Below are 10614 nucleotides of genomic sequence, written 5' to 3'. Positions count from 1 at the left end.
TATATTCTACAGTGTTCAAACTTTATCTCAGAATTTTTTAGACTTAATTTAACAAATAGTTTTTAAATTACAACTGATTGAAAATTGGCAGGGTCAAATTGACCCAGTGTGACAACGACGTTCGAAAAGTAGGCGTGACAACCGAGGGTTAAATAAATTCATTGGTTATTTTCGTGTCTAACGCACTACAGTATAAACTAAGGACTTAGATAATAGTATTATCACAATGAGTATAAATGACATGGTACTTCTTTTGTATTTTAGGCGAGGCTAAAAGGCTAAGCCGCGTTCTATAATAGAATATAACTTCAAGGTTTCGTTGACACTGTAACTAGCTTCATTGGAGTGAGTTGACGCACTTATATTGGTGTGCCTTGTGCTTCAGATCTATTTAAAGAACCATGCTCTTGTCACGGATCAGTGATTAACAATCGTGGAACTTTTTTAATTGATCAGCTGAGAAGTGAGAAAAATTTCTTTCAAGGATCTTTACACTGTTGGGTGTATTTATAAAATTTTATCACTTAGTCTTACCATTGGTAAAGTATTATTTTACGATTGGCTATTCAGTGCCTGATATTTCAACCACAATAAGTTAAATACCTACCTCTTTATCAATCATTTAGTATTAATAATTCAAGTGGTGCAATAAATCCTCTCATTAACTATCTCTTTCAAATATTTTACACCACAGGGATTATTTCTTACATCACACCAGTATTTAACATTTTATCGTTGAGGAATACCACACTTAACAGCAAACACTGTTAAAACATTATTTCGTAACTGTTGATTAGATAGCCATAAAAAAACTTTAAAAAAGTAAAACAATTACGCCAAGTACATGAAATCAAATAAATCACAAAAAATAGAAGATAATAATAATTACAAAATAAAAAAAGATATGAAATCAAAATGAGCTGCAAGTACATAAAGGTAAAGATAAATACAAATAAATATTTTAATACGAATAAATATTTTATTCAAAATACTTGGCGCTGCGAAACAGAAGAAATGTTAATTGTCCTCGTATTAATAATTTAGAATAACTCCCTTATAATCGAAAATACATAAACATATACATATTAGAAACGCAGTCAGATTTATTCTACATATATTTAATTCTAATGTCATACGTACCAATTCTGAATGCAGCGCCAAGTATTTTGAATAAAATATTTATTCGTATTAAAATATTTATTTGTATTTATCATTACCTTTATGTACTTGCAGCTCATTTTGATTTCATATCTTTTTTTATTTTGTAATTATTATTATCTTCTATTTTTTGTGATTTATTTGACTGCACGTACTTGGCGTAATTTTTTTACTTTTTTGAAGTTTTTTTTTATGAATATCTCACTTCTTTTTACAAAGATAATTTGCATAGGGAATGACTTCAGATAATTTTCAATATTATAAATTATTATTATATTATTAATTGATGATTGGATATTTTTTTCATCCTCTCGGGGTTATTTTTTTTTAAATATATTGTATTGTCATCCAAACCACGCACGCCTGCAAAGCTTCAAGACAATTGGTTTGGTGGAATTGGTTTAAATTGGTTTTTATCATTTAAATTAAAAAGAAATTCAGTTATGTATATATTTGTAAAAACACGTTTATAACTTGGTTATAACTTGACAGTAAGCCGTCAAAATTTGGAGTGGATTGCATAGTGAAGATAGCGATTGACGAACGAACCATGTGTTAGTTTCGTTTTGGCTGAAGGGGTGCGTGTAACGCGTATACGTATTATGTTGACGAAAACATTTCTTGGAGAAGACGAAGAAAAATCTTAAAATCTCTGTTATGCGCGGACCGATTTTATTGAAATTGGTCTTATTCGAAAGCTTATATGCGGTTTACATAAGAAAAATGCCTTTAAATTTAGGAAATATTGCAAGCGTGACGAGATATTAATGAAATAAGTTTCAGGTTAGGTTGGAATAGCGCGGCGACGAGTAAATGACAGCGGTAGCGACAGTCGACATATACAGGGTGTCTTTACCTGTACTTTCTTTCCTGTACTTGGCGTCGAGACGCTACCGCGTCTCTAGATACTCAATGCTCCATATTTTGATCAACATAACTTGAATTCCAACCACTTTACTGTTCACACAGCTCTAACAATTCTCCTCACTACCATAGTTTTTGGATGAAGTGCAATAAAAATACACCTGCTTCCAATATCTCCCTGTTCCCCCATTTTTCACTTCCACCCCCAGAATCAACCAGCGAAACGCCCCTTACTAATTTCACACAACATACGTACCTTCGAAGCAATTACCCCCTACGTTTCCATGACCTACCATTAATAACATTGCTAGTACTTCTCACGCGACACGTTCTAGTGCACACCTGTATTCATCGAATGATCGCATCAGACGCGTGCCTTATTATCCTATTCCCGCGATAAGCGAGGGAGGGAGCTGTTGCCCGATAATGACGGTTGTGTATCGCGCGATTTATCAAACCGTGGGCTTATCGATGTGTCGCGCACTCGAGACGAGAAGGGGGATGTCCTTGTCGGCGGTCGCGGATGTGACAAATTGTCAGTCCACGCGAAGGGTGAGCCGCAGACACGCCGCTATACGCCTACATCTGTTTCCGCGCTAATACCTTGTATAACTCTTATGGCCTGCCTGGGGGGGAAAACTGTGTCGCCCATGAAAGTATCGCGCGGGATAAACGGCTGGAGGAGAGTAGAGAACTTGGAGTGGAGAGGGAAAGAGGAGAGCTTAAGGCGGATTCACACGTATCAGTTCCGAGACAGAGACTGTAAATGGTCTCTTTGTCTCACAAGGAGAGTCTTCCAGGTGTCCGCCTCCGATTGCTTTGATTTTTGGATATATTTTAGAGGATCGAAAAATAAGATGTACCTGTTTTTTTATAGTGTCCCGCTTTCATATTTAGGGGGTGAAATCACCCCTCAAAGTTATAAGATTTTCAGGTGTCCGCCTCCGATTGCTTTGGTTTTTGGATATATTTTAGAGGATCGAAAAATAAGATGTACCTGTTTTTTTATAGCGGCCCGCTTTCATATTTACGGGGTGAAATCACCCCTCAAAGTTATGAGATTTTCAGGTGTTCGTCGCCGATTGCTTTGGTTTTTGGATATATATTAGAGGATCGAAAAATAAGATATACATGTTTTTTTATAGTGGCCCGCTTTCATATTTAGGGGGTGAAATTAACCCCCAAAGTTATAAGATTTTCAGATGTTCGTCTCCGATTGCTTTGGTTTTTGGATATATTTTAGAGGATCGAAAAATAAGATGTACCTGTTTTTTTATAGCGGCCCGCTTTCATATTTACGGGGTGAAATCACCCCTCAAAGTTATAAGATTTTCAGTTGTTTATCGCCGATTGCTTTGGTTTTTGGATATGTTTTAGAGGACCCATATAACTTTGAGGGGTGGTTTTACCCCCTAAACATGCAAACAGGCCGAAATAAAAAGACACGTATTTCTTATTTTTTAGTTCTCTAAAATATATCCAAAAACCAAAGCAGTCGGCAATAAACACCTGAAAATCTTATAACTTTGGGGGGTAGTTTCAGCCCCAAAATTAAAAAATTAGCCGCTATAAAAAAACACGTATATCTTATGTTTCGGTCCTCTAAAACACATCCAAAATTCAAAGTAATCGGAGGCGGACACCTGGGAACCTCTCCCTGTGAGTGTCTTCATGCAAAACAGAGAATTCTGACTTATACTCGTTTGCCGGCCCACTAGAAATATAATGTTGTCATACGATTCGTAGTGGGGCCGAGATTATTGTAAGTACCTAGTTGTAGCTGAAGTTAGAAAATTAGGAATCAAAATCGGCTTGTAGTAAAATATATTCAAATCTTATATATCTGTGTCTCAGAAATTAAGAACAGCATGTATACTGCATTTATATACTTGAATGCTAACACAATATTTTCGAATCTTAAGGCCGTTTCAGACGAAACAATTTCGTGGCTCACAACTGGTATTTCAGATTCATTCTCCTGTCAGAGGCGTAGTTAGTGATGGGACTGATACCGTACCGATACATACCGATTCCGTTCTACAAATTTCAATCTGGTACTGATACATATCAAAGTCAAAGGTACCAAAGGAATCGATGCTTCTTTGATACATACATAAGCGATTGCATCGATGCCTGTTTGATACCTGCACAAAAATATCAATACCTATTTGATGCCTATACGAGAATATCGATACCAGTTTGATACCTACACGTAAATATTGAGATCCATTTGATACCTACCTGAAAATGTCGATATCTATTTGACATCTACTTGAAAATATGTATATAATACCTGGTCCATGCTTGTACGAAAGTATCGGTTGCGATTTGCAATTTAGGACTTCACGAAAATATTATTTATTACCAATCATGATTTGATAATATAACAATTAAGTAGGAGTAGGAATCAATATCATGAACTACTTATATAATTGAATTTTTATTAATAAGTGATGTACATTATTCCTTAATGTATAGAAATTTGTGCGCTATATGATGTTATTAAGAAATAATATTTGATTAATTTTATTATCCCTTAATCGATTCCTTTTTTTACTGACTAACTCCCCAGCCTTTGAAAAAAAAACGCGTTCAGCGGGCACGGAGCTTGCCATAATTCAAAAATATTTTTCTGTCAACTCAGCCAGAATGAAATATTTCTTTAGATTCTGCTTCCAATAAATCGAAACCGATACTTTCGTACAAGCATGCAGCAGGTATTATATATATTTTCAAGTAGATATCAAATAGATATCATAACAGGTTTGCCATCTCATCACAGAATTATTAAACAAATAACGATAATTTCGTACATTACCAAACAAGTATCGATAATTTCGTAAGGTATCAAACAAATATCCAGGGACGTTCCTGGTGGGGGTGCAGAAGGTGCCCCCGCACCTGTGCGGCCAAATCTAGGGGCGGCCGCAGGCCGTTTATTATATTTTCCATGATAACTGTTTAAAATTATGTATGTACAGATATAAAAGTAAACACTGCATATTAAATTCTTAATTAAAGAATATTGAATTAATAAGTGTGACAATATTGTTTTGGCCCTGCGAATATCGATACTTTCGGAAATCAAACCGATTTTGATTCGGTATAGCATTGCTATGGTATCGGTTGAGGACGAATCGGTATCGATAATTAATAACAAGTACATAAAATTTCGATGCCTATCAATATTTCCTATTCAGTACTTTGGTATCGAATTGATTGAATATCATCAATAGTATTGGCACCAGTCCCATCACTGGGTGTAGTGCCCGTTGAACAATGTCAGAAACAATTATAAAATATATAAATGTATCTAAAACATGTGCCTATCGCTCGCAATAAAAGACTCGCGTGTAAAAAGGCCTTTACGCTCAAAGATACTTAAAAAATTCATTATAACTTGACCTCTACCTAAAAATTCCTCTCTTCCTCCCTCATGTAGTGTCGAAGACCTCGTTCGCAAACTAAGAACCAAATACCCTTTTACAGTGAACGCGTCGCACAACAATAAAAGCTCCCTACTATCATTATCAGACACGAAGTCCACCAACTAGCATCGCGAGTACGAAAGCGTCCCACCGTTCGAGCAAACTCGATCCAACGAGCACCGCACGAACACCACTTAGGGCTGCAGCGTCTCCGAAATTCCAAGCCCTTTCTTCTTCCGTCTCCAACTTCCGAGCGTCTACTTTGAGCAGGTACCCTGCAATGCTTCCCGGGGCCTCGTGCGTCTGACATTTCGATCCGAAGTTGCCGTTACGCCGCCCTCCCCTTGCCCTGGTGCCGCGAGGATGCACGAAAGAGAATGTTACCCCCCGCTGAAGACAGAATCCACTTAGGGGGCATGCAGCCTGCGCGTGTATCCCCCTCGAACGCGGCGGCTCGCGTGCTCTATCTGACTCTGACCTGCCCTCGAGCAACCCGCCAGGGTGAAGAAGAAAAGGGCGAAAAAAGGGGGCTACGCGGAGGATCGGGGAGGGGGTTGATAGCGGCGAGCACGGTGGTCGAGGCTGAGGGCTCCGTAACAAACGCGGATCGTGTAAGGGGTCGAGGAGATAAAACGAGATCGTGTCTCGGGGCTAGGCACGAGGGTGCAAGACACAGGATGAAAGAAATTGGTACATCGCTCGGGAAGAATGACTCGATGGACCGCAGGACCTACTCTATTCCGCCGATGGGGCTGTCGCTCGGTTTTCCAGAGCAATGGTAAAATTTTTTGCAAATTTTGGCGGTCGATGGAAAGGATCCCTTTCCCACCAGGATTCTGTGTGTTTTAAGGAATCAGGAATTGAAGAGTCCTTGTAGAAAAATACCGTAAGTGCCATTAGAAAGAAACGTTTTATTGGAAAGTTTCTACGTGCCAATGGTAATACTATAGTATAGGATTTGATTTCTGGCACTTACAGGGTTTTCTAGAAGGACTCTTTAATTAATAACAAATCTGCAATGAAAAAAATTGTTTCAATATTTTAGCTGTTTTTAATATATTTCTGGGTGCTGAATTCGAAAAAAGCAATGGTAAAAATTTTTGCAAATTTTTGCGGTCGATGGAAAGGATCCCTTTCCCACCAGGATTCTGTGTGTTTTAAGGAATCAGGAATTGCAGAGTCCTTGTAGAAAAATACCGTAAGTGCCATTCGAAAGAAACGTTTTATTGGAAAGTTTCTACGTGCCAATGGTAATACTATAGTATTGGATTTGATTTCTGGCACTTACAGTGTTTTCTAGAAGGACTCTTCAATTAATAACAGATCTGCAATGAAAAAATTGTTTCAATATTTTAGCTGTTTTTAATATATTTCTGGGTGCTGAATTCGAAAAAAGCAATGAACATTTCATACCACATTTTATTTTTCATTACTAATTTCATTCAATCGCATACTACGACGTTAAAACTTCACAACCAGATGTGAAGAAAACTGTACGTGATGGAAACCTGGTGTTATTTTTTAATTCAGAATTGCGAATTCCTGTAAAACCAGCGTTTTTTTTAAAAAGATTTTATGATCCTCAACTCTGCAGTCGTCAATTGCTTATCTTATAATAAATATATCATGCTGTGAAAAAAATTTTCTATTCAGACGATTCGAAAATTTTTCCAGTTTCTACTACTATCCATTTTCAAAACAAAAATTAAAACATATGATTTCGGCGTACAGTTTCGGTCAATTAAAAGAATAAAAGCTAATTTGCTAATATAAGAAGTATCATCTTCCGACGTTTCGGTCAATATTTAGACCTTCATTCAAGGAAAGTTTGAATAACTAAATACTGCTTATGCTTACAGTGGCTCGCATTAATATTCGGACACTTTTTAAAATCGCATAACTTTTTTAGAATTGGTCCAAACAACTTGAGTTTTTTTGAGAAGCTAGAAGGATTAGTTTGCTAACTGACGCGTTTCGTCGTTTTGAAAAAAAAAATGTATTTGGTTGGAATAGCAAAAAAAAAAAAAAAATAGTAAAGGTCGATTTTTAAACTTTTTTTTGTGAGCTTGTAATGAAAATTAAAAAAAACCGTTTGTAGATTACAGTAAGTTGTATACGTGCCTAAAATTTCATCAAAATCGGTTAACGTTGCTCCGAGCTACAAACGTTTAAAGATCGCAGAATAAGGTCGAGAATCGCTGATTTCGGGAATTTTCGCGATTCTCGATTTTTTTTAATTTTCATTACAAGCTCACAAAAAAAGTTTAAAAACCGACCTTTACTATTCTTTTCGCTATTCCAACCAAATACATTTTTTTTCAAAACGACGAAACGCGTCAGTTAGCAAACTAATCCTTCTAGCTTCTCAAAAAAACTCAAGTTGTTTGGACCAATTCTAAAAAAGTTATGCGATTTTAAAAAGTGTCCGAATATTAATGCGAGCCACTGTATATGTAACATGCTTGATAGAAACGTGCGACGTACGAGTCGGTTGAACAATGACTGAGGCAAACAGTACGCAGAAAGCAAGAACGTCCAGGGGGCAAAAGCAATCACGTGGCCAACATCATGTCGCGGTTGGAACCGTTAAATATTATCAAGTAAATTAAAAGTGCGGAAATCCTAACAACTCGCAGCACCACTGCCAATGTACCAAATTTAATAGTTAACGTGGTAAATAATCCGCCACTCAAAGTATTACATAACGTTGAAAGTAATATGTATAACCAGTCAACCATAGAAATTGTGAAATCGAAATTTCTAATAGAAAAATCCTTTTTTCTGTCGTTTGAAGGACACGGAGGGATAACGATTCTTCTATAATTACCTCATGACGGCCAATTAAACAAACGATTCCGTGAGCGAATTTTATTAGCGAGGAGCTGTTAGGGTGGATGCTCGGTTCGTTAATGAGGAGAAAGTCGAAGCGTGACGTTTTTAACGAGGTTGTTTGAGTGATGTATTTGGAAAATCGTGAGATGAGATTATAAAACTGGGAGGGTGGGATTGGAGATTTGGCAGGATTGTAGTTCGTATTTGATTTAAGAGGAAAGTGTTGTCGAAATGGTTAGGTAATGACTGTTTAAGTGGTAAAGAGTTTACAAGCAACTTTTATCAATTTAAACGAATAACTTTAATATCCACTGATTTGAAAAGATATCAATAATATTCGAATTGGTGAATTTTTACTCGGAATACATGCATGTAGCTCAACATAATCCACGATATATTAATAATTTATTAAAAATACTTAAATACTTATTAGAAAGAAATTCTTAACAATTTGAATAAAATCCGGGTCCAGATAAATTATATTTTATTACATTACATCCGAAATATCAATCCCTAATTGCAAAAGTGTCTCGTGGGAAAGGCTTGTAATATAAAATATTTTGAATATCGTATCGATCACTTCGATACAATCACACAATTTTATTCAATTAATAAATTTGTGTTCTAAATTAATGTCATCAATGAATCACAGCACATAAACCATTAATTCATTGCTAATATATAAATTATCTATTAGAAATATACACGTATGTAATAAAATATCATTAGTACAAATAAAATTTATGAATCTAAATAAAATTAATTTTACAAATTAATTTTTATTATATTGCACCTAAAATACCAGACCTGACTCAGTTGCAAAAGTGTCTCGTGTGAAAAGACCTTTAAGGTGAACTACGTTGAGTATCGAACACCTTGATACTAGCTCGCGTTATAACGAAGAGGTGGCGAATCTGAAACGCGATTAGGAAGAAATCTTTTTTAAATTCGCGAGGGGTTGCGTCTCGTACTCACTGGCTGGCGTAAGAGAAGGGCAGGAAAGTGAAGAGAGAAGTGGAAGGGTGCGAGGAAAGGGAAGAACAGAAAGAACTCGAGTGAGATTTCCAGACAAAGGCCAGTGTTTGAGTGGTTGCTCACGGCATTGTTGCCTTTTACCCTCCGTATCCACCGATGAGTTCGAAGGGGTTACCTCCCCTCCAAAGCGGAGGAAACACTTGGCCGCACGAAACACCGCACGAATCGGAAGTACGGTCGTTTGATGCTTCCCCCAACGTTCAGCGGCCACTTTCTTCGTTTATTTAAACCGTTCGGTCAGTGACTCACGTATGATGCATATTTTGTCAAATAAACTTTCTCTTAATTGGACCAAAAAGTTGCGAAACGTAGGAAACATCTGCTGTGTTTCACTGTTGTCTGCCTTCTGGTAAAATACGTTATTATTTGATAAAACGAAAATATAGAAATATCGTAATTATTTCGCCTTTTCAGTGGCAGAACTAGAATATTGATGGTAAAATTCTTTGAAGAGGGTGTGGTTGAAGAAAAAAAGTGATAGAGCGCATAACTTAAATGTAAATACTTTAACCGAAGCGTTAATCAGTTTATCAATATTCAGTTAGCAATTTTATTATTGAAGAAGCATCAATCAACATTTTGAAAATCGAAAGCTTAGCTGCTTAATGAAACTTCTTCGAAAACTGTCAATTCTTCAACACTCTTGAAGGTATACTCTTGAATCCTTAAAATTACTGTTGTATATTCTAATTTCAACATAACATAAATAACTATGGGTTTGATATGCAATGGGAATGTATCGCAATGAAACTCGGTCTAGGTGGCGCTCTGATCGTAGTGCTCAAAATAGTGTCGATCAGGGTGTAATAGACAGGTGTTCCGACTCTGTACCTTTTACCCCAGCGATTTTGTGTGCCGATTTCTGTTTAGTTCCCCTAGCCTCCGCGAGAGGCGTCGCGACATAGAAGGCATATATATATATATATATATATGTGTTAATGAGATTGTGGTAGTAGAGATTTTAATGGTATTACTGGGCTTGCCAGAAAAATCATGCGCGTGATGGCGCTGTCGTTTGACTGAACCATGGCGTCGAGTAGGAATTCCATACCAGGCCTGTATACATATATGTAAATGCCTTTACAACGGCCACGAAATCTGCCGGCCGCCAGAAGAACTAGGACGAAAAAGTCACACATTCTGGACAGGAGTCGGAACACCTTTCTATTACACCGTGGTTTGACGTCAAGGCGTCATCACGCGCATCACGATCAGGGCGCCACCTCAACCGAGTTTCATTTGCGGTACATTATCATTGTGGAGCATCTTTCAGAGTTATAATTGTTTTAAGTTTTCT

The sequence above is a fragment of the Andrena cerasifolii genome, chromosome 1, assembly GCF_050908995.1.
Source record: "Andrena cerasifolii isolate SP2316 chromosome 1, iyAndCera1_principal, whole genome shotgun sequence".
NCBI classification, from domain to species: Eukaryota; Metazoa; Arthropoda; class Insecta; order Hymenoptera; family Andrenidae; genus Andrena; species Andrena cerasifolii.
This window is presented reverse-complemented; position numbering follows the sequence as displayed.